This window comes from Thamnophis elegans, chromosome 9, assembly GCF_009769535.1.
Source record: "Thamnophis elegans isolate rThaEle1 chromosome 9, rThaEle1.pri, whole genome shotgun sequence".
In the NCBI taxonomy this organism is placed as follows: Eukaryota; Metazoa; Chordata; class Lepidosauria; order Squamata; family Colubridae; genus Thamnophis; species Thamnophis elegans.
The window spans coordinates 43,214,632-43,234,888 of NC_045549.1; the positions used below are offsets into that span (position 1 = coordinate 43,214,632).

The 20,257-nt window shown below is 40.2% G+C and overlaps 1 long non-coding RNA gene across 1 annotated transcript; it reads right to left on the reverse strand.

Annotated features, from left to right (window-relative positions):
* Window positions 1-7,675: 7,675 nt before the first annotated feature.
* On the reverse strand, window positions 7,676-9,412 carry LOC116513022. The gene is made up of 3 exons (XR_004255954.1): window positions 9,374-9,412; window positions 9,105-9,194; window positions 7,676-7,845 (listed from the first exon to the last, which is right to left on the reverse strand). It is a non-coding gene; the product is annotated as an uncharacterized LOC116513022 (long non-coding RNA).
* Between the last annotated feature and the right edge of the window lie 10,845 nt (window positions 9,413-20,257).

The following is a 20,257-nucleotide window of genomic DNA, read 5'->3' on the forward strand; positions in this document are numbered from 1 at the left end:
AACCAACATTTTGGGGACAATGATGTTCATTTCAGATATACATATACATAATTTGACTTCTCAGTAGCTGATTATTCAGCATTGATAACCTTAATGTGTGATTAAAATGTGTTTTTTTCTCCCTTGAAAAATTGCAGTGGAAAGAAACCTGAATCTAAGGTATTAATTTTTTCTTCCCTTTCCATAAATTTAAGTCATTTATAATACTATACAATTAAAATAACATATATCTAGAACAAACCTGAAAATAAGAGTTATGACTTATCTAGCATTATCAAGTTTACAATAAATATAGTATCATCAGGCATATTCGATATAAATTTTGGACAATACAATATTTTGACTTACATAAAACTCACCCAAATTTTGGCGAAGTCATGGAGCCTTGTTCATTCAAATCAGATGAAAATTATATTTTATGTCTTTCTGTAAAAACTGGAGATGGATGTGGATGTTATCTCTGCCATTACTGAATTGTTCTGTAAGATGCATTATGTAAAGAGGCCAATGAACTTGTAACCTCCAATACATTTCTTCAATTTCTACTTGTTGTCTTTTATATGTAGAATGGGAAGAATAGCAGGAGATAGAAATGAAATGATATCGCTTTTTTTCTGATTTTTCATATTTTGCTAAATCACTGTGACATTTTCCATGGACAAACACCCAGCGTGAGCTAAAGGCAAAGAAAATAGAAAAGTCAGTACTGCTAATTTTGCTCTAATGTTCTCTCCTTTCATATAAATGTGTTTAGCATTATAATGACTGTAGAGAACATATGTTTCTTTAGAATGCAGTAAGAACACTCAAGATTTTGATATTAATTTCTTTTATAGAAATTGTTTATACATCACTTGCTGTACTAATAGGGTTCTGCTTTTTTCTGCTTTGAACAAATATAGTGTGTATGTGCTTGTGTGTATGTGTGTTTCTGAACACACTGTTTTTATTGGTTACATCAAAGTTTAGATTTCTCACTTACTTTGGTTACAAATATTTTTTTATTTAAGGTAGCTAAGAGAACTAGAAAATTAAATATGCTATTAAATCATTTTCTCTTAACTTTCTATTAGTTATTTACTTTTGTTCAGTATTGCTTCACTTTCCCAACTTAAAACACTAACAAAATAAGTTGAAATTACTGAAGGGTAAAATACACATATAAGTACCAGTAATCCTTGATTTACCACCACAATTGGGACTGGAACTTTCATTGCTAAACAATGCAGTTGTTAATGGAGCCATGTCTGATTTCACAAACTGTTTTGCCATGATTGTTAAGCAAATTACCATGGCTGTTCAGTGAATCATGCTGTTGTGGCATGCCAGCAGCCAACAGAGCTGGTGGCAGACTCAGACACTGAGGACTTTGGGGAGGAACATGGGCCAGTCCTGCAGTCTGGGGAAGGTTCTGATAAGTGCTCTGCGGAGGCAGCATCTCAGAGGAGAGATGGGCCAGGACCGTCTGACAGTTATCAGCTACCTTTGGAGTTATATATCAGTGGGGCAGAAGAATAGCTGGAGCCTGTTCCTGATGTGCGCATGTACAGAGGTTCCAGGAGAAGGGAACAGCTAAGGAACAAGGACCGACTTGGGACTAAAGGAACAGGTGGATGGTGAATGGCCCCTCCCATAAGGAATAAAGAGGAACGAAAGGGGGAGGGAGTTTGCAGGAGACAATTAGTTCAATTCATTAGGGTGAAGATCTGTTTCTGACTTCTTGCCAAGTAATTGATGCTACAGCATGGCGTTTGGAAGATATCGGCCTGGCAACTTTAAAGGTCTGTAGTTGTGAAATCGCAGGAAAGACTGTTTGCCGGAACTTTGCTGGAGAGGAATTCCCTTTAACGTAAATAAAAGATCATGAAGCAGACCTCTTTTTTCAGGCCTAGGTCAGAAAACATGCTTTCATTAAGCAAATTTAAATTTGCCTATTGACTCTCAATCAGCTGGGGCTCGGGAGGCAGAGAATAGATGGGGGCAGAGGCAGTTAGAGGTGGTATCTACCGGTTCTCTAAACTACTCAAAATTTCCGCTACTGGTTCTCCAGAACTGGTCAGAATCTGCTGAATACCACCTCTGATTTTGACCTATCCTAGCTATGCCATTATCACATTCAAGAGAGGGAAAATGAAGACAAATGAAATACCTAATTAAACTCAAGTAGCATAGGTCAGGAATGAATCAGCATCACTCCTTGTCAGTTATATATTTTGAAGGGACAGGGTGGTGGTGGTTTTGCTAATCCAATGTATACAACTAGCAGCTTCTATGATTTTCCTCTGAGGCCTAAAACAACCATTTCTGCTGCAGAATTTGTGGGAAATTCTACACAAATACAAGGCCCATGCACTTCATTTAGCAAGTCAACATTACCAAAAATTCTATTGAGGTAAAATCAAATGCTCTAGGTCTGGGCACCATTGTCCATTCTGGTGCCTAGTTAGGATAAGGTGACCAGACGTCCCGCTTTTGGCGGGACACCCCCGCTTTTGATACATTTTCCCGCGTCCCGCCCTCTTTTTAAAAGGCACGCTTTTTTTGGCGCTCGCAGCTCCCGCCCATCAGCTGCTGGGCTGGCTCATCGTTCTGTTCTATGCTACCTACAAATTTAAGCCAGCCCAGCCTGCCGCTCACTGATTTAATTGGCCTGGACTCCAGCCAATCAGTGAGCTGGCTAGGATGGAAAACTTTAAGCACGCACGAGGGTGCTTAAAATTTTCCATCCCAGCCAGCTCACTGATTGGCTGGAGTCCGCTTAAGCACGCCGCGTGAGTCGTGACTCTCACGAGTCTCCATTTCATTTCGCCTTCGCTGTTTGTTTTTGCTGCACTGCCCTGGTGAGTAACTCCGGTGCCGGTGGGAATCGGGAGGCTTCGCCGCTTCGGGTGGGCGGCGGTGGCCTTTAGCAAGGGAAGGGAAGGCCTTCCCTTGCGAGCTACTCATGAGAGGAACTGGGGGGGGGAACCGGGCAACCTGAGAGAGGGGAAGAAGATCGTCCCTCCCCGCAACTCCCCGGATTTTGGAAGCCGGGTGTGTGTGGAAGGCGGGGTTTTTGAGGAAAGCGCTTGGCCGTCCCTGTTAGCCGCAGCCCCAGACGGAGGAGTGAAGCCCGAGCTTTCATTGCCGTTCCTGCCAGTCGCAGTGGGGAAGCCGGCATCGGTGACTCCGAGGTGCGCTAACTGAAATGCGGTCTTCCTTTAGTCTCTGCTTGCAGCCTCTGGGATGATCGTTGGCGGGTGGGGGAAGCGAGGGCGCAGCTGAGCCGGGGAGGCAGAGATGAGAAGTGAGGGCTAAAATGCAAAGCGCGCCGAAGAGAGCAAGCGAAGGATCCCCAAAGCGAAGGACGGGCGGGAAGCGCTTGACCAGCATGTGAGAAGGTAGGCTGGAAGTGGCCGCGGAAGGGAAAAGAGGCGGCCACGTGTATCGGTTCTCCTTGCGGAGGTTCGTAGCAAGGGTCCGCTGGCAGGTAGGTTTGGGCGGGGCGAAGGCCTCAGTCGAGGGAGCGAAAATGGGCGGGGAGGAAATGGAGCCGAGCCCGGGGAAAGCAGCGAGACTAGCCGCGAGGAAGCCACGGTGCCTGCCCTCCAGCTCAATGGATACCTGGCCGGTAAACTCATGGTACAGGCGAGGGTTGGCCGGCTGGGGGTGGGGGTGGCTGCTGCCGAGGCCTCCAGCCTTGCAATCCTGGGCGGGAAGGCGAAGGTTAGCTCCGGAGCTGCGGAAGACCGTTGCACCGGGAGGCCTCTGCCCTGGGGATCCCCTGCTCCACCCATTCGGATTAGCCCCAAACCCAAAGGAGCCTGGGCGCAGGGGTGCAGGCCAGGGAAGACGGGGTTTGGGGGCTCGGAGAAGGAAGGGGTGATCTCCCCCTCCATTCGTCTGTCCCGCTGCAGAGCTCCTCACGGGGGAGGGGGAGGCGGCGAGTGCGCTGATCCCCGTTTGCAAGGGAAGCGCCGCCGCCCACCTGAAGTCTCCCGATTCCCACCGCCGGAGTTACTCACTCACGTGAAGCTGCCCGCCCTTCCCTTTTTCTTTAAACGAGCTTCAGTTTCCGAGGGGGGGAAAAAGCTTTATGTGCCAGCATTATTGAGTTCCTCATCAATTGAGATCCGCCCACGATCAACTGAGGCACCTGCAAAGGCGTCACATCGCCACCACCCATGTTCACGAGGCGCCAGGCATCGCAGGGCACAGAGGAACTCAGCAGACAGACGGGAGACCGGGGGGTGGGGGAGGAAGAGATCCCGTCCAGGGTAGGCTCTCCGCTTTTCCCTCTTTTTACCCTGGATGGGATCTCTTCCTTCCCCCTCCCCCGGTCTCCCGTCTGTCTGCTGGCTTCCTCTGCGCCCCCCAACTGGCAACGATCAATTCCAGACCCTCTAACTGGTAAATAGACCTGAGGCCATAAGTGGAATTGGGGTCCGTGGGGTCCGTGCAGGGAGGAGAAGAGAGATTCCTCCCAGCACGAACTCCACTGACTAAAGCGCTTTCACGTGGAGGGAGGAATCTCCTGTCCTCCCAGCTCCCTTTCGCCCGCAGCAGAGATCAGGCGGGCCAGAGGAAGCACTTTATTCAGTGGATGCGTGCAGGGAGGAGGGGATATATTCGTTCCTGCGCATAGCCCACTGATTAAAATACTTGCTTTTGCTCGCCCGAGCTCTGATGCCGGCAAAAGAAAAGTCCTTTCCTTCACCTGAATCCCGCCCGAGCTCTGATGCAGGCACCGTGGGGTCCGTGCAGGGAGGAGAAGAGAGATTCCTCCCAGCACACACTCCACTGACTAAAGCGCTTTCACGTGCAGAAAGAATAAACTGACAGTTGGTCGGAGGGAAGGTGGGGGTGGGGGTGGCAGCTGAGTGTCCAAGGAAGCCAACCCAGACGGGCATCGCAGGGCGCAGAGGAATCCAGCAGACAGACGGGAGACCGGGGGGAGAGGGAGGAAGAGATCCCATCCAGGGTAGGCTCTCCGCTTTTCCCTCTTTTTACCCTGGACGGGATCTCTTCCTTCCCCCCTCCCCAAGTCTCCCGTCTGTCTGCTGGCTTCCTCTGCGCCCTGCAATGCCCGGCGCCTCGTGAACATGGGTAGCGGCGATGTGACGCCTTTGCATCCGTATTGAGGTTGGCATGTTTCCGGTGGTGCTCTGGGAGGAGGGGGAATGATGGAGGGGAGGACGGCGGTGCGGCGGCCGGTGCCTAGAACGGAGCCAAAAGAGGTCCGTGACGGTGGCTCGGAGCCGAACGGGAAGAAAAGGCGCTGCAGGCCTGGGGAGTGGGGGAGCGGGAGGAGCGCTGGTGGTTTGTTTTTGGGGTGGGGGGCGTGACGGGGAAGGGGGTGACTGCGCGGAGAGGCTCAGAGGCGGACCGTGCAAGCTCCCTTTCCCAGCGCACGCCCCTCTCAGCACCGTCCCCATCGACTGCCAGGCGTATCCGCCTCTGAGCCTCTCCATTTTGTTCCGAGAACGGGCTGCTTGGTGAGAGGAAAGGGAGCTCCCTGGGAAGCAAGAGCAGCGAAGAGGTGATGCAGTTGCAGAATTCCCCGACACTCCCTTTTTTTTAAAGCCCAGCCTACCTCGTAGGGTTGTTGTTACGGGGCTAGACTAGGAAAGGCAGCCTCTCTCCCGTTTTCGAGAAAAAGTAAGGATGTCCATCTGGTAGAACAACCACCTGTGCAATTTGGTGGCGATCCGCGAACGTTCAAGCCATGTAATGCGTGGGAAGGCATAGAATAAAGTTAGCATACTTGAAGTGAAATAGGCTTTGGTTATGTTTACGTTGCATTAGCTAAAATGTGCCAATACCGTCCTTGTTGGTAAGAATTGTTGTCATGTTAGAAGAATGACTAAGGCTGACAGCCTAATCTACTCTGTATTAAATAAATAAAATGGATGGAAGGAAATGAAAGAATACAGAAAAGGTTGGTGAGGCATTTAGTGGCCTATGGATGAGAATGGTGGCTGTTTAGTAAGAAAATCTGTTTGGAATGTGCATATATATTCATATGTGGCCATAGCAAAATAATAAATAGAAATAAAAAAGCATGATTGATTTTTACTGTTTTTGATGAAAGTGAGAGGATTAGTGAAGGCTTGGTGCAGCAAGGATCCCACTATCTTACTATTTTATTTTTCTTTATGTACACTGAGAGCATATTCACCAAAGACAAATTCCTTGTGTGTTCAATCACACTTGGCTAATAAACTATTCTATTCTATTTTACTCTACTCTATTCATTTCTATTTCAATTCTAACAAGGAGTTTAGCTTCTCTCTCTTGAAAATGTAAGCTGGCGTAAGGCATTATAATGCAAGTCTCAAACAGTTCATTTAGTGACCAAAGTTACAATGGCATTGAAAAAAGTGTCTGATCACCATTTTCACACTTAGCGACCATTTTCACACTTAGCGACTGTTGCAGCATCCTCATGGTCACGTGATCAAAATTTTGATGTTTGGCAACAGATTTGTATTTATGATGGTTTCAGTGTCCTGGGGTCGTTTGACAAAATATAAAATTTTTAATCAAGCGCCCCCCCCCCCCGCCCCCGGTCAATGGTGTCCCTCTTTACCAATCTGAAAATCTGGTCACCTTAAGTTAGGAGGATGGGGACTTGTGGAGTTACAATTTCAGCACATCTGAAGGAAGCCATGTTGGAAAAATATGACCATATTACTTCCTTTTGTCCCAGGTTTCTCTGACAGCCCTGAGCAGCTTGGGCTAATGCCTAACAGCATAAATTATTTCACTAGGTTTTTCTGAGAATAAAATAGGTAAGCAGTCCATGCATGTAATCTGGACTGTGTTGGAGGAAAGATGGGAGGTCCTGTAGAACCGGACATTCAAAGTGAAACAGCAGGAATTTCCACCATTTGTAGAGAGTCTGATAGGTTAATAGGTAGATCGGCCATTTCCATTTCAAATCTACAGAATTTTACATATTAACTTAATATCTTCTTAGATTTTCTATAAACTGTAATATAACGTACTAATTATGAGAGAGAATGCTTGCTCAGTGAATTTTAGGTTATGTCTATGACCCAATAATACCAATCTAATATATTCCGCTTTATAGAAAACTTAACAGGATATGAAGGTCTTATATTAATGAAAATCTAAGGTATTCCAATGCCTATTACTTTGTTTTCAACAACTTCTAATGTACTGAGCAAATACATAAAATTTTCTCAATTGACTGGTTTTATAGAAAACAAGCCACTTTTTCCTAATGGGTAAATATGGCATTATAGCTTATGTAATCTCTTCAGAAAATAATATGTTCAGAAAATTGGAAGTATTAGAGATTTCTGGAAATTTCCATGTTTGTTATCTAAAGCATAGAAGTTTTTCACTGATTCAAAATTCTCCCTATCCTTAGCCTTTTGATCAAAATGTTTAAAAGTTCTGCAATAGGATCAACCATACAATAAAATTGGAGAAGTTCTAGTGGGTTTTCAAAAGGGGAATCTATTACTGAATTTCCTTTTTAGCCAATGTGTTTATAGTGGATCTTGTATGTATCACATTCACCATATATATCTTTCACATAGGAAAAGAAATCCTACATCCTGCCTAAATAAAAAAATATATTTCATTCTTTTTAAAAGAACTAGAAAAGTATTAGAAGTTTTAGTTTTATTCATAATTTTGAAAGAGCTGCAACAGGTTTTGAATCACTCATAAGGGCATATTTTTAATTGGCTAAATCACACTTCAATAAAAGTTAATAGACTAGCTCAAATATTCATTTAATAACTTGATCCAAACATTGACGTTTTCTTTATTATTAGCTGCAGATTGCCAAGCATTGCTTAGTGATGATTTTGAAGCTGTCTCTCAAAGTTCACTCTGGAAAGGATGAAAAAAAATTAGACACTAATACCTCTTAGATATCAGCAATTATTAAATATATTGACATTGAAAATGCCTATCAATTTCATACCAGCTTAGAATGGTTATATCCAATGAAACTGTTACAATTAGCAGCACAATACAGCTGTACTATCATTTGAAACCAGGGGTGGGTTCCAGCAGCGACTACTGGGTGTGCCACATGCATGCGCTTGATGCACGCTTGATGTGTGATGTGCATGTATGCACATTACAATAAAAATTGTTCTGCGCATGCGCAAAACTAAAAAACGGGATGGCAGAGCCTATGGCGCCAGCCAGAGAACCGATTTGGGGGCGTGGCAGGCCTGGGTCGCTGCCAGTTCCAGCAACCCAGGCTGCCAAACCACTACCGGTTCGGCCAAACTGGTCCAAACCCGTAGGAACCCACCACTGTTTGAAATAGAACTACATAGAGAAAATTCCATATAATAATAAAACCAATAAATGTACTACTAATCGCTCAACTCTATTTAGTGATTCTTCAGTACTATGGATGAAACCATACTTTTTCTTTATCACACTTGAACTCGCAGATTAATTTGCAGGGTCTTGGATAGGTTGCATACATATGGACTTCTGTCCTTCAACAGAAGGGAACTGTTAGTTCAGAACAACAACTAAGAAGCTTCCCCCGTTGTCGCTTTTCCTGTGGACTTCATTCTGTTTCAATGAAGAATTTCTGCCTAAAGGTAGGATTGATTCTAAATGATATGGAAACAGAAATAATTCTTTAAACTCTTCCACTAATTTCAGTTAGGCCAGTGCTGGGTTCAGATCCTGGAAGACATGACTATACAGCTTCTTCTTCTACATGCTAATTATGAACTCAATGCTTTGAAAGATCTTTGAAAGAGTGAAAGAGTCCAAATGAGGCTAGCAGAAGCACAAGACCACAAAAGAAAGCCCTGGTAGGGCGGAAAAACTCCTCAAGCAACTAAATGAATGAAGTATGTTCAATAGGCATGTGGCTCAGAGGAGGAGCAGCATCCTGGAAAATAGAATGGTTTGCTGACTGGAATTGGCTTTGCTGTAAGTAATCAGCTTATCAGTTCATTCATAGTGAGGAATGACTACTGTATAGCAGTTGAATGGATAGGTCTATTCAGATTATAAGTAGTTTTAACAGCATTTATCAGGTGGCACTATATGTCTAATAATCAAATTTAAATATATAAATAGCCTTCCTTCCTTAGCATTTCCATTTCTCTTCATACCTTAAGTACTTGGATCTTTCAGCCTTTTTTTTTGTTTTGTTTCTGTTGTTCCTGCTCTTGCTTCTGTCCCCGATCTTTATTCAGTGTTTTCTACAAGTGAAAGATTTACTCAATTTTTTTAAAGTGGCCATGCAAGAACTTCAGATAATTCATATCTCTCTAATTTATGCAGATCATGATTTTTTTTTAAAAAAATACATTTTCTTGGGAAGTAAATAGCAACCCGTGCTGGATGACATTAAAGCAATTATTGACATATGATAACTCACCTCTTGTCCTTGGTTTTGCTTACTATCCTCATTTTTGTCCTTAAAAATAGAAAAAATAAAATCCATTTGTCTCCCCTTTTTATTTCTCAGGAAAAATATCAACACAAAATTAATTAGGAAATCTGTGGCCTAACCCATCTCCATGAACTGCTCACATGATCCATGTTGTGGTATGTCGCTACCTTCCTCTAAGTACCCTAAGATGTCTAAGATGCCTAAGATGTCTGGCAACTAAATAGCTATTTAATACAGCAAGTCAAAACCTTTAAATATTTGAGGATTTTCTTCCAAGCTATAGATAATCATAAATCACTATGTCACATTAAACACACAAAAACAACCTTTTAGTTGTTCAAAGGAGCTCAGCAGTGCTGAAAGTCTTCTTAGCTAAGATCTGAGCCCAGTTTTTTGGGAAGCTGAGTTGGGCCCCTACAAGTCATCCCTTCCTTTGGAAAGAGTTCACTCCATGTTTTTGAGAACCATCTTTCAAGCACCTTGCTGAGTTTCAAATACAGTCCTTTGCCGTGAAGCTGGCCTTCTTAAAATTGAAACTTCTGCCTGGATTAAATCTTCTCCTACTGCTTAAGGACTCCTTCTTATCAGTTGGTTTGATCCCTTAAATTAGGGCCAACAACTTCCAGCAGTGTTCTTGGAGCCAGGTAATGCACACTAAATTGCAGCTATTCATGACCTATCATCTTGATGGGCTACAAACACGTACTAAATGATCTCAAACAATGGACCATTGATGGGCCACTGTTTGGGCCACTGGACAGTCAGCCACTTTCCATTTCCTCCTCCAACCAGCTAGATATCTCAGTTGAGATAGAGCACGGGTGTCAAATGTGTTCGCGTCATGTGACGTATCATGACATTTTTTGCCTTTGCGGAGCTGGAGTGGGTGTGGCCTGCATATGACTCATCTGGTCCGTGGGCCACCTGTTTGACATCCCTGAGTAAAGTAATAATTGAATCGCTTTTGTTATTCTCTATTGCCTTCTCTATCCAAGTGCTTGCCAGAAATTATTATTTGTACTCTTTACTAAATATCCTGATTATTCCAATCCATTTTATCTCAAGAATTTATGGTCAGATCAATCAGATTTTACTTTTTTATCCACAGCCAAGTACTGTTTTGTAGTTTGCACAGTATGCCATAGTAAACTCTAACCCTTTTTAGATATTTCAAAAGAACTATTTTGTTTGTTTGTTACATTTATTGCCCACCTATCTTATCACAGGGTCACTCTGGGCAGCTTTTTATCTCAATTAACTGTAACTTCTGTATTCTATTTGCTACTCTATGACTGAATAAAGATTTGATTGCTGCCTTCTTCTAACTTTAAGGGAATCCATGGTATTGAAAATATTTTCAGTCTTAAATTAAGTTTGCAAAGTATATGCACTTTAGACCAGGCATGTGGTTAGATACAGTGGAGCTGCAGAAGGATTGCAAGGCATTTCTGATAATCTGTTGGTCCCTCATGTTCTCTACCTAGTGCTTTTCCCTTCACCATTTTCTCCTCTTCTCTGCCTTTCTGCATAGTTTTTATACATTTTTGCCCTTCTACATTCTTCTCCATCTGGTTATACTCAGCTCCATTTTTCAGAGTTCCAACCTGATCTCTTTGTCTTTGTCTTTACAGTACTTTGTTTTTTCCTTACCCAAACCATAAATGCTATATAGCTCGCCCTCTACTGATGGCAAAATAATGTGCACCATTTTAATTATTTTTCTTACAGGGTATTATTTGTATTTGTATATTGAGTAAATAATAAATCTAAAGAGTAAACTGAAAAAGAGAAAAAAGGGAAATGTGACCATCCATTTTGGTTCCTAATCCAACCCACTTTGGAGTGTGGCTTTTTTTTAAAAAATAATTCTTTAAATATACAACTCAAGATGGTGGTGAATATACCATATTTTTGGAGTATAATGTGGACTCCCCTCCCCCTAAAAGAGGGTGAAAATTTGGGTGTGTCTTATACACCAAATGTAGCCCCACCCACCCAGCGCCCCAAACCTTTGGCCTCTGCCTCCCAGCAATTTACCTCCTTGCAGCAAATGGCAAAAATGGGGCTTGTGGAGGCGTCAATAGGCTATGGCAATCCCTGCAGCCTGAAACAGCTGATCATCGAGAGGCCTATGCTGAAACTGAAGTTGAAAGTGAAACGGGCTGTTTGCTGTTTATTGCAGGGAGGCAAATTGCTGGGAGGCAGAGGCAGATTTCCTCCCCCTTGTTTTCCTCCCAATGGGTAGGTATGTCTTATATTCAGAGCGTCTTATACTTCAAAAAATATGGTAACTATAGTCCTTCCTCCTTCTATTTTCCTCACAATAACAACCCTGTGAAAAGGGCTGAGAGTGACTGGCCCAAAGTTACCCAGCAGGTTTTTAAAGCCTAGGTTGACTAGAACTAGACTAGAACTTACATTGTCCTGGTTTCTAGGCCAAAACCTTAAACCAATACAGCAAATTGGCTCTATGTTTTGTGGGTGTTTGTGCAGCTTTGTGGGGCAACAGAATAGCATGTGCATCTCTTGGACAACGGAAAATAATCACTTGGCTTCAGGCCGCTGATTATGGAAGAATTTAGTGGCTCTTCTATTAAGTCAATTGTGGGGGGGGGAAAGAGATTTTGAAGCAGTCTAAGCCTAATACTGGTTTGGGAGGCTAGATATTTTATAGTAATATTGCAGGAACTACTACTACTTACAAATTTGCTTGCCGTTTTCACTCTGAAAAAAAAAAGGAATGAAAAGTTAGTATTTTATTCAGCATTTCCCTCTAAAAGGAATCTAGACCAGAAGTTAAATACATAAGGATCACAACAATAAATACTAATTATGTTTAAAAGACTAATTGGTATTTAAACTATTACTAAACTGTTTTGTATAAATCTATACACACTACAGCCATCTCTGCATACTCTTAGATGCAGCACAATTTGAAATAGGTAGATAACAAAAAAGCAATTATCAGATTTGTTTGTGGTCTAGTAATTTAGCTGAGATGCACATGGATAACGATCTGAGTGACTGAATTTCATTATATGAAAAGGAAGTTCTTTGCTGAGATCCTTTATTTTCATAGTAAAACCTACTTTTCAACTACCCAATTCCACTGTATTTAGCAGATCTGATTTCTAATCTGTCTAACACTGGAGTTATCTAAGCAATTTGTAAATCCAAGACTAAAGAGAATAAAGAGAATGAAACAATGCAACACTGAAAATAAAAAAAATAGAGCAAGAAATGCCATAGGAAGAATAGTAAATAAATTAAATTATATATAAGTCTCTGTAATACACTGGCCACCTACTATTTTCTTCAGGAACATTTAGAGAAGAAATACAACATTTAGGGAAGTTCCCAAAAAGATTTATATGGATGGAGGCGCTCCTTTGGAATCTATATTCTGAAAGTACTTGTGCAACACCCATCCATCAGATGGAGTATATGCTGCCAAGATCTTGTTCACCAGTAAGAATAGGGAGGTGATTTTCTACAGCAAATCAGTGTAGACTGTGTACTCTCATTCTGTTCTGTTGCAGTGAATTCTCAGTCCTACAGAATACAGTCCTGGAAAGTATAAGGAGCTGCTGATTGAAGGATTCATCCTGCCAATCTACAGGATTAAAAATGCTCTATAGATAGCAGCCTTTTTCAGTAGCAAGGTTATTTTTTTTAGCAGAAACTCACATTTTTCTTTTTATCTTTTTCTTCATAGCCCTGTAGAAGAGGGATAGTCTGAATGTCTTAATTTCTGAGAATAGTATAACAGAGTATAAAGTCTAAAGAACCAAATCAGGCTCTTGGTTGAGCTCCGAGCTTGGCAATTTGGTTGCAAACGCTTCATTACCATTTGAGGAGACATCTTCAGTGTCTTTCGAATTATGCTTATCAGACAAGCACAACTCAAAATTTCTTGACGATGTCTCCTCAAATGGTGACAAAAGGTTTGCAGTCAAATTGTTCAAAGCTCAAACCAACAGTCTAACTACAAACCCGAGCTACTAATATTCAAACATATTTGAACTAATATCAATCAGGATATTTATGATCTTATCAAATTTAGCAACATTGCATTCCAAGCTACTTAATGTTATCTGGAAACTTTCCTATTCTCTCTGCAGCCAAAATCAATGTAAATTCGTCCCGCTTGCTCCAACCTTCTATGAAACTGGATTAATTGAAAATGATTACTGTATTTTTATTTCTTTTAATTAAAAATCAGATAATTTTAGGCATATGGAGAGTAGCTAAATAATATCCCAGACCCACTTTTTGTTATGCAATATTAAAGCAACGTTTGGCATAAACACTTGAAAACAAAGAAAATCACTTACTAGACCAAAGTTCACATTGACTCCTGCCTGAAAGAAGGAGAAAGTGGGTTATTTTATCTGCTTTATAAACAGAATTGCATGAAAACCTAAAATAAATAGAAATATTTACAAGCTGGGTGATTTATTATCCAATGTAAGATAGTAACTATTAACTTCCTTCTTCCTGGGGAATTCTCATACAATTGAAATAGAACTTCCAGAACTATACTAGCCTGCTCAATAAGGTAATCAAGAGCTTTTATTCTTCTCCTCAGTTTCAGCTGGAAGCAGATTGATTCTCATCGTGCTTCCTTAATGAAACTGAAGATCAGCCAGTTATAATTTAAAAAATACAAGTTTTCACAAAGCTTTCATTTGTTATCAAACTAGCAAGGTAACATGAATAATGGGAGTATGTGATACAGTATCTGGCAATAGATGGCACATTCAGGGTAGATAATTAGAGTGAAAGAGATATTGCAACACCCATCAGAGAAGAATGAACAGCCATTCAGAGTTAACAGGCTCTGAAGCAGTGGAGAAAAAAATCTTTCCGTTCTTGCTTTCTTGATTCATAACTACTGGGCTTGGAGAATATAATTTGAATAAACAACTGTAGATATCAATATATCCGTAGACAGCTGACAATAAGAGATTAAAACAATTGTAACAATTTCTCCTGGCTTGGAACCGAGATGAATTTGTCTGATACCATCTTAATACACATTAAGAAATGTCTTCTGGTTGTTCTTCCCAGGTGGATGCCTGCATGTAATGCAGATCTCTCTGAAAATAGTTCATAAAGAAAAGTCTTCTTTTCAGTTCCTTTCTGTCTATTCATTTTGAGCAAACACACAGATTGCCCTATGTAATGAAGTATCTTTTAAAAATGTCTACACAGTAAAGACTCAAGGTGAATTCATAAAGAATTACTTAATCTTGATATACATTTTCTCTTACCCATAACAGGGTGTCCCTTGGTCATTCAGAAAGCATGGAGATATGTAGATGTTACATGAGATATATAGCTCTCCAGATATACTCTGGAGATATAAATAAAGCTGCCATAAGGATCACAAATCCAATTGCCTGCCAGCTGTTCTTTAGGATATCAGACAAAACTCAGACTTGAGATCTGAGATCCTTCTGCTGGAATTGTAAAAGATTATATCTGAAATATTTTATTCATATATTATGTATCAGAGAGTTATGAATCATCCAAAAACAAACTCACCACAACTGTAAGTTTCAAACAAATGCTGCCATCTTTGGGTTGAAGACTTGAAGTTTGCAATCTTGACCTACTTTACAATCTATAATAGGAAAAAAAAAATAACCGAGATTAATATAAATACTGTATATTTCAAATTTCATTTTGAGTTTGATTACTACACACATGGGTGCATCTTAACAGAAATTAAGGGCTTCTAGATTTCAAGAGGACAATTCAAAAGCTCGGTACTAACAATTCATACCACCATATTAGGAACAGATTGCTTTGGGGCTACCAAATTTGAAATAAACTCGATGAAAGTTAATTATCATGTTTTGATATGCATTATGCAGCTAAACTAGTTTATTTTAATTTATTTTGCATATACATTTTCCCAATATATTTATCCCCAAATAAAAATTATTTTATAAATTGTACTATATTACAATTTATTTATTTACAGTAAGAACATAATCATGGAGTCACCAGGACTCAAACTCATTTATTACAGGAACCATGGCTTATTGATTAAACATAATAACATAGCATCACACAACATGCCAAGCTAAAACCCAACAACCACATTTTACCTTAGTGGTTAATGTATGCTTCCTTTAAAGCAACCTCACAAAGGGAAGCAGCATCTTTCCAACACTCCTGCCATGGTACCGATGCTACTTTCAGTGAGGCAGAGCAGCTGATTAAGGTAGATGAGCTCTACCTTAGGTGTTCATCAAGACAGTGTTTGCCCATCATTTCAGTGCATCAAAACAGAGAATCCAGCCTTTAAGCAAAGCATCTTATTAAGGTAATTGCTTGTGATTTACACATCTTTAATGTGCATGATTGAAATAGTGAGTATAATACACACAGGTACCCACATGCAAAGATAGCAAAACAATTTCTTACCGCTTTTCTTAGTCTACCTTGTTCTTTCTAAAGGAATAAAATTAAGAGAGGAAAATGATTGTTTTAGGATTAAAAATAATGATAAAGAAAACTGCAGAATTTGAAGCTCAGCAAAAAGGACACAAAATGCTGGTGCAAAATAATAAAGGTGGTACCATAATAAGGTTCTTTCCAGAATTACTTCCTATTTTGTTGCCAAACTATGCTCAAATAATCTAGACAACCACTCTGAAGAACACTGTCAAAAATTTAAAGCTGAAATGTTGAACAGTATGATAACATTTATCCACATTTCATTTTAGGTCACTTGCCTCAGTTTTTAATGGAACTGCTTCAGAATCATCCAGTGTCAGAAGACAAAAATAAGAGAATACCAGCCAGAAAGTGCACCTTCATAGTGTCCAAATTTTAGTATTTCCACAGCAGGTTTTGGGGATCAAGAATGTCCCATAAGATCACCCAGTTCTGAATTTCTTACTTATACCCACCACAGAGTTGAAAAGGCTGTTACCTACTCTTTTGTATTGAGGCTCCTTACTGATGCCTCATTGCTTGTGAATGTCTCTGTCTACATTCTTTTCCTTATCAGTCTTGGTATACATAGCATCTTATGCAATATCTTTTAGAAGAATTCTAGTGGAGCTTGCTGTCTACAGCTTTATCTAAGATCATTGATTCGCCTGTAAAAATAGCTGGTCCAGAAGTCTACAAATACTTGTATGAGAATACTAATGATCATTCAAGTGTAGAATGTGAGGATGGAAAGAAAGTTTTTTGCATTTCACCAATGGTCACACCTCTTGCTACCTGGTAACTTTGCCACAAGTTGCCAATCATGACAGTTCCTGATTCCCCTATGTTATCACGCATTGAAGCCAATAGAATACAGAAATATCAAAGGTATTATGATGATGTCATGAAACTCATTCCAGTCCCTTTTCCTTATACAAAATATTCCCAGAAAGAATCAGAATGACTCGTTTATAAGGTCAAAGTATCTTATACTTCACTGCGTAGAATGGCCTCCTCAAAAACAGAAATCCTTCTGAAGTCCCATGTTACTACACATCTAATACTTAGAAACAACTCATTCTAAAAGAATTACTACAGGCATTAAAAAAACAAGCTCTGAAACAGATATAGAAAGAGACAAGAAAGAATATTTCATTCACCTGACACATGACAAATAGTCAAAATATGAATAACCTGGTAAGTTAGCCAGGTATTATGGCTCCAAAAGGTCATTTAAGTGGCTTCATGAGTCATCATGTGATTAATGTGAAATCACATCATGTGAAATCAGGAAATTTCTTAACAAAAAGTATTTCCCACTCTTGCAAGATTTGTGAGATGAGACTTGTAGTGAATTCTGTATAAAGATAGCATCTAGATCTTCTTTCAATAAATTCTTTAAAATCTTGACCTATTTACTAGATTGTTGTCCTGCCATATTTGTGGCTAAAGCATCCAGCACATATGTATACCAATAATATGTTAAAAAAGAAACCATTCAACTTTAAAAAATGGGAGCCATAAAATAAAAGAAGATCTGAAAAAGATAATTTTTATTTGTGCTATTTTATTAATACGTAAATCATTTTCTCCTTGTTAAGATTCAACTGCCTCACCTTTGTGGTTGGTTGACTTTTTTTGCCAGTTTCCAGTCTTTTTTTGTCAGTTTCCAGCAAAAATGCCTATAAGAAAACAAGGATTTGCTTAATAAACATGGTATTCACTTAATGACCACAGCATTCATTTAATGATCACAATATTTACTTAATGACCACGACAATGTCATAAAATCAAGTCTGGTTATGTGGAAGCCTATATATATAAATAAGCACATTTTTGTTATTACTACTGGGAAAAACTGTAATAAATTTCCTTTTATAATTATGAGCCATCTGGAAAATCATAGGATTGAATATAAGCTTATCAGTCCAACTGCTTGCTCAATTTAGGATGCATTTGAGTGTTTCTAACTGATGTCCATTTAGCCCTTTTAGTTACTGGAAAATGGACTTGACTATCTTCTGTTTAATCTTTTATAGACTGCTAGCAAAGGAGAATGTATCTGATACATGTGATATGGCTGCCTTTTCCACTGGCTAATGCTCATATAATTACAAAGTTCCTCTTGATTTTAGTTAAACTAAAATCTTGTTTAACTTGTAATCATGAAAGATTCCTTTCTCATGTGTTACTGTCAAATTCTACCCTACACATGCTTAGTTTAGGCAAGGAAAGCTAAATATTAATGAGAATTATGTGTCAATGATAAAAAAAACAATGATAAAAGAGAGAAACAATTATCTGATTATGGTTTAGAGCCAGTAGTGGGATTCAATTTTTTTTACTATCGGTTTGTGGGCATGGCTTGGTAGACGTGGCATGGCTTGGTGGGCATGGCAGGGGAAAGTTACTGGAAAATCTCCATTCCCTCCCCACTTCAAGGGAAGGTTACTTCAAAATCTCCATTTCCTCCCGATCAGCTGGGTCTCGCGAGGAAGAAAATAAATGGAGGCAGGGCCAGTCAGAGGTGATATTTACGAACTACTCCGAGCTACTCAAAATTTCTACTACCGGTTCTCCAGAACTGGTCAGAACCTCTTGAATACCACCTCTGGTTAGAGCAAAAAGTTTGTTAGTTCATAACTAGCAAGAGTAAATAGGAAGAGCTAATTTGTCTAAACAGCATTTTTTTCCCAATATTAATTGAAAAATGCAGATCAATTAGAGGACAACTCCTGTCTTTCCAGTGTTGTATCACTGCAAACTTTAGAATTTTGGTTGGAACATGGACACAAGTACGTATATGTATACAGCAATTATATGTTCATTACATTATTAATTTACAGCAAATTGTTATTTTGCACCTATTTATTTATTAACCTTACCATTCAGAGGTGGGTTAGCATAGCAGTTAGACTTATATACCGCTTCATAGGGCTTTCAGCCCTCTCTAAGCGGTTTACAGAGTCAGCATATTGCCCCCACAGTCTGGGTCCTCATTTCACCCACCTTGGAAGGATGGAAGGCTGAGTCAACCTTGAGCCGGTGAGATTAGAACCGCCGAACTGCAGATAACAGTCAGCTCAAGTGGCCTTCAGTACTGCACCCTAACCACTGCGCCACCTCGGCTCTGATGGGTTCCTACCAGTTCGCACCTATCGGTAGAACCGGTTCATCAAATCTACCGAACCGGTTAGAAGAGGTTCCACCAGTGGACCTGGAAAGCAGGCCACACCTACAGAAGAGGTTCCAAAAATTTTTTGAAACCCACCGCTGGTCCTTGGATATGATTATTCTACACTATCATGCTCATATTTATAAAACTCAGTGCCTCTGTGAAAGGTAAGGATGACTACTGCGTTTGTGGTGCAATCAGAACATTGCGTGTGTTGTTTTAATGCAAACCAAAGATGCCTTTTAAAAAACAAGTTTACACCATATTCTTATGCATGCCAGTGCTGTGTGTGAGGTAATTTAAGGTGGTTCTGACAAGTGTCGTCGGCATCTTCATATCCGGTCACAATGGGCAGCAGCCCCTCCATCTGGTCAATGGGTGGCAAGCCACTCCCACAAGGAGGCACATCCACAGAGTAGGATCAAACAATTTTTGAAACCCACCACTGTTACCATTATAAATTTGATTAAAATTAAAACTAAGCATGTACAGTAATTATTTTCTATAGCAAATACAATTTTACTTCATGAACCACAAGAGGGAGCTAAACTTATTACAAAAGGTGGGGAAGCACATTACCAGTTATGGGAAGAACTGGAAAATTTCTTTTTAACTGTGCTTCCATCCACAGTATGCATAATTGTTAGAGAAGTGGAACTTAATATTCCTTACAAATGAAACCAATGACAAATATATAGAAAAGATGTAATTTCTTGCAAACTTTAATTGAGTAAACATAAGAATCCTGCTAGGTCAGGATACCAGCCTATTTTATCCATCGTTCTAGGTTAAGGTGACCAGATTTTCAGATTGGTAAGAGGGACACACCATTGACCGGAGGGGGGGTGATTAAAATTTTATATTTTTGTCAAACATGACCCCAGGACACTGAAACCATCATAAATACGAATCTGTTGCCAAACATCAAAATTTTGATCACATGACCATGAGGATGCTGCAACAGTAGCTAAGTGTGAAAATGGTCGCTAAGTGTGAAAATGGTCATCAGACACTTTTTTCAATGCCATTGTAACTTTGGTCACAAAATGAACTGTTTGAAAGTTAAGGCTAGCTTGCATTATAATGCCTTATGCTAGCTTACATTTTCAAGAGAGAGAAGCTAAACTCCTTGTTAGAATTGAAATAGAAATGAATAGAGTAGAGTAAAATAGAATAGAATAGTTTATTAGCCAAGTGTGATTCGACACACAAGAAATTTGTCTTTGGTGAATATGCTCTCAGTGTAC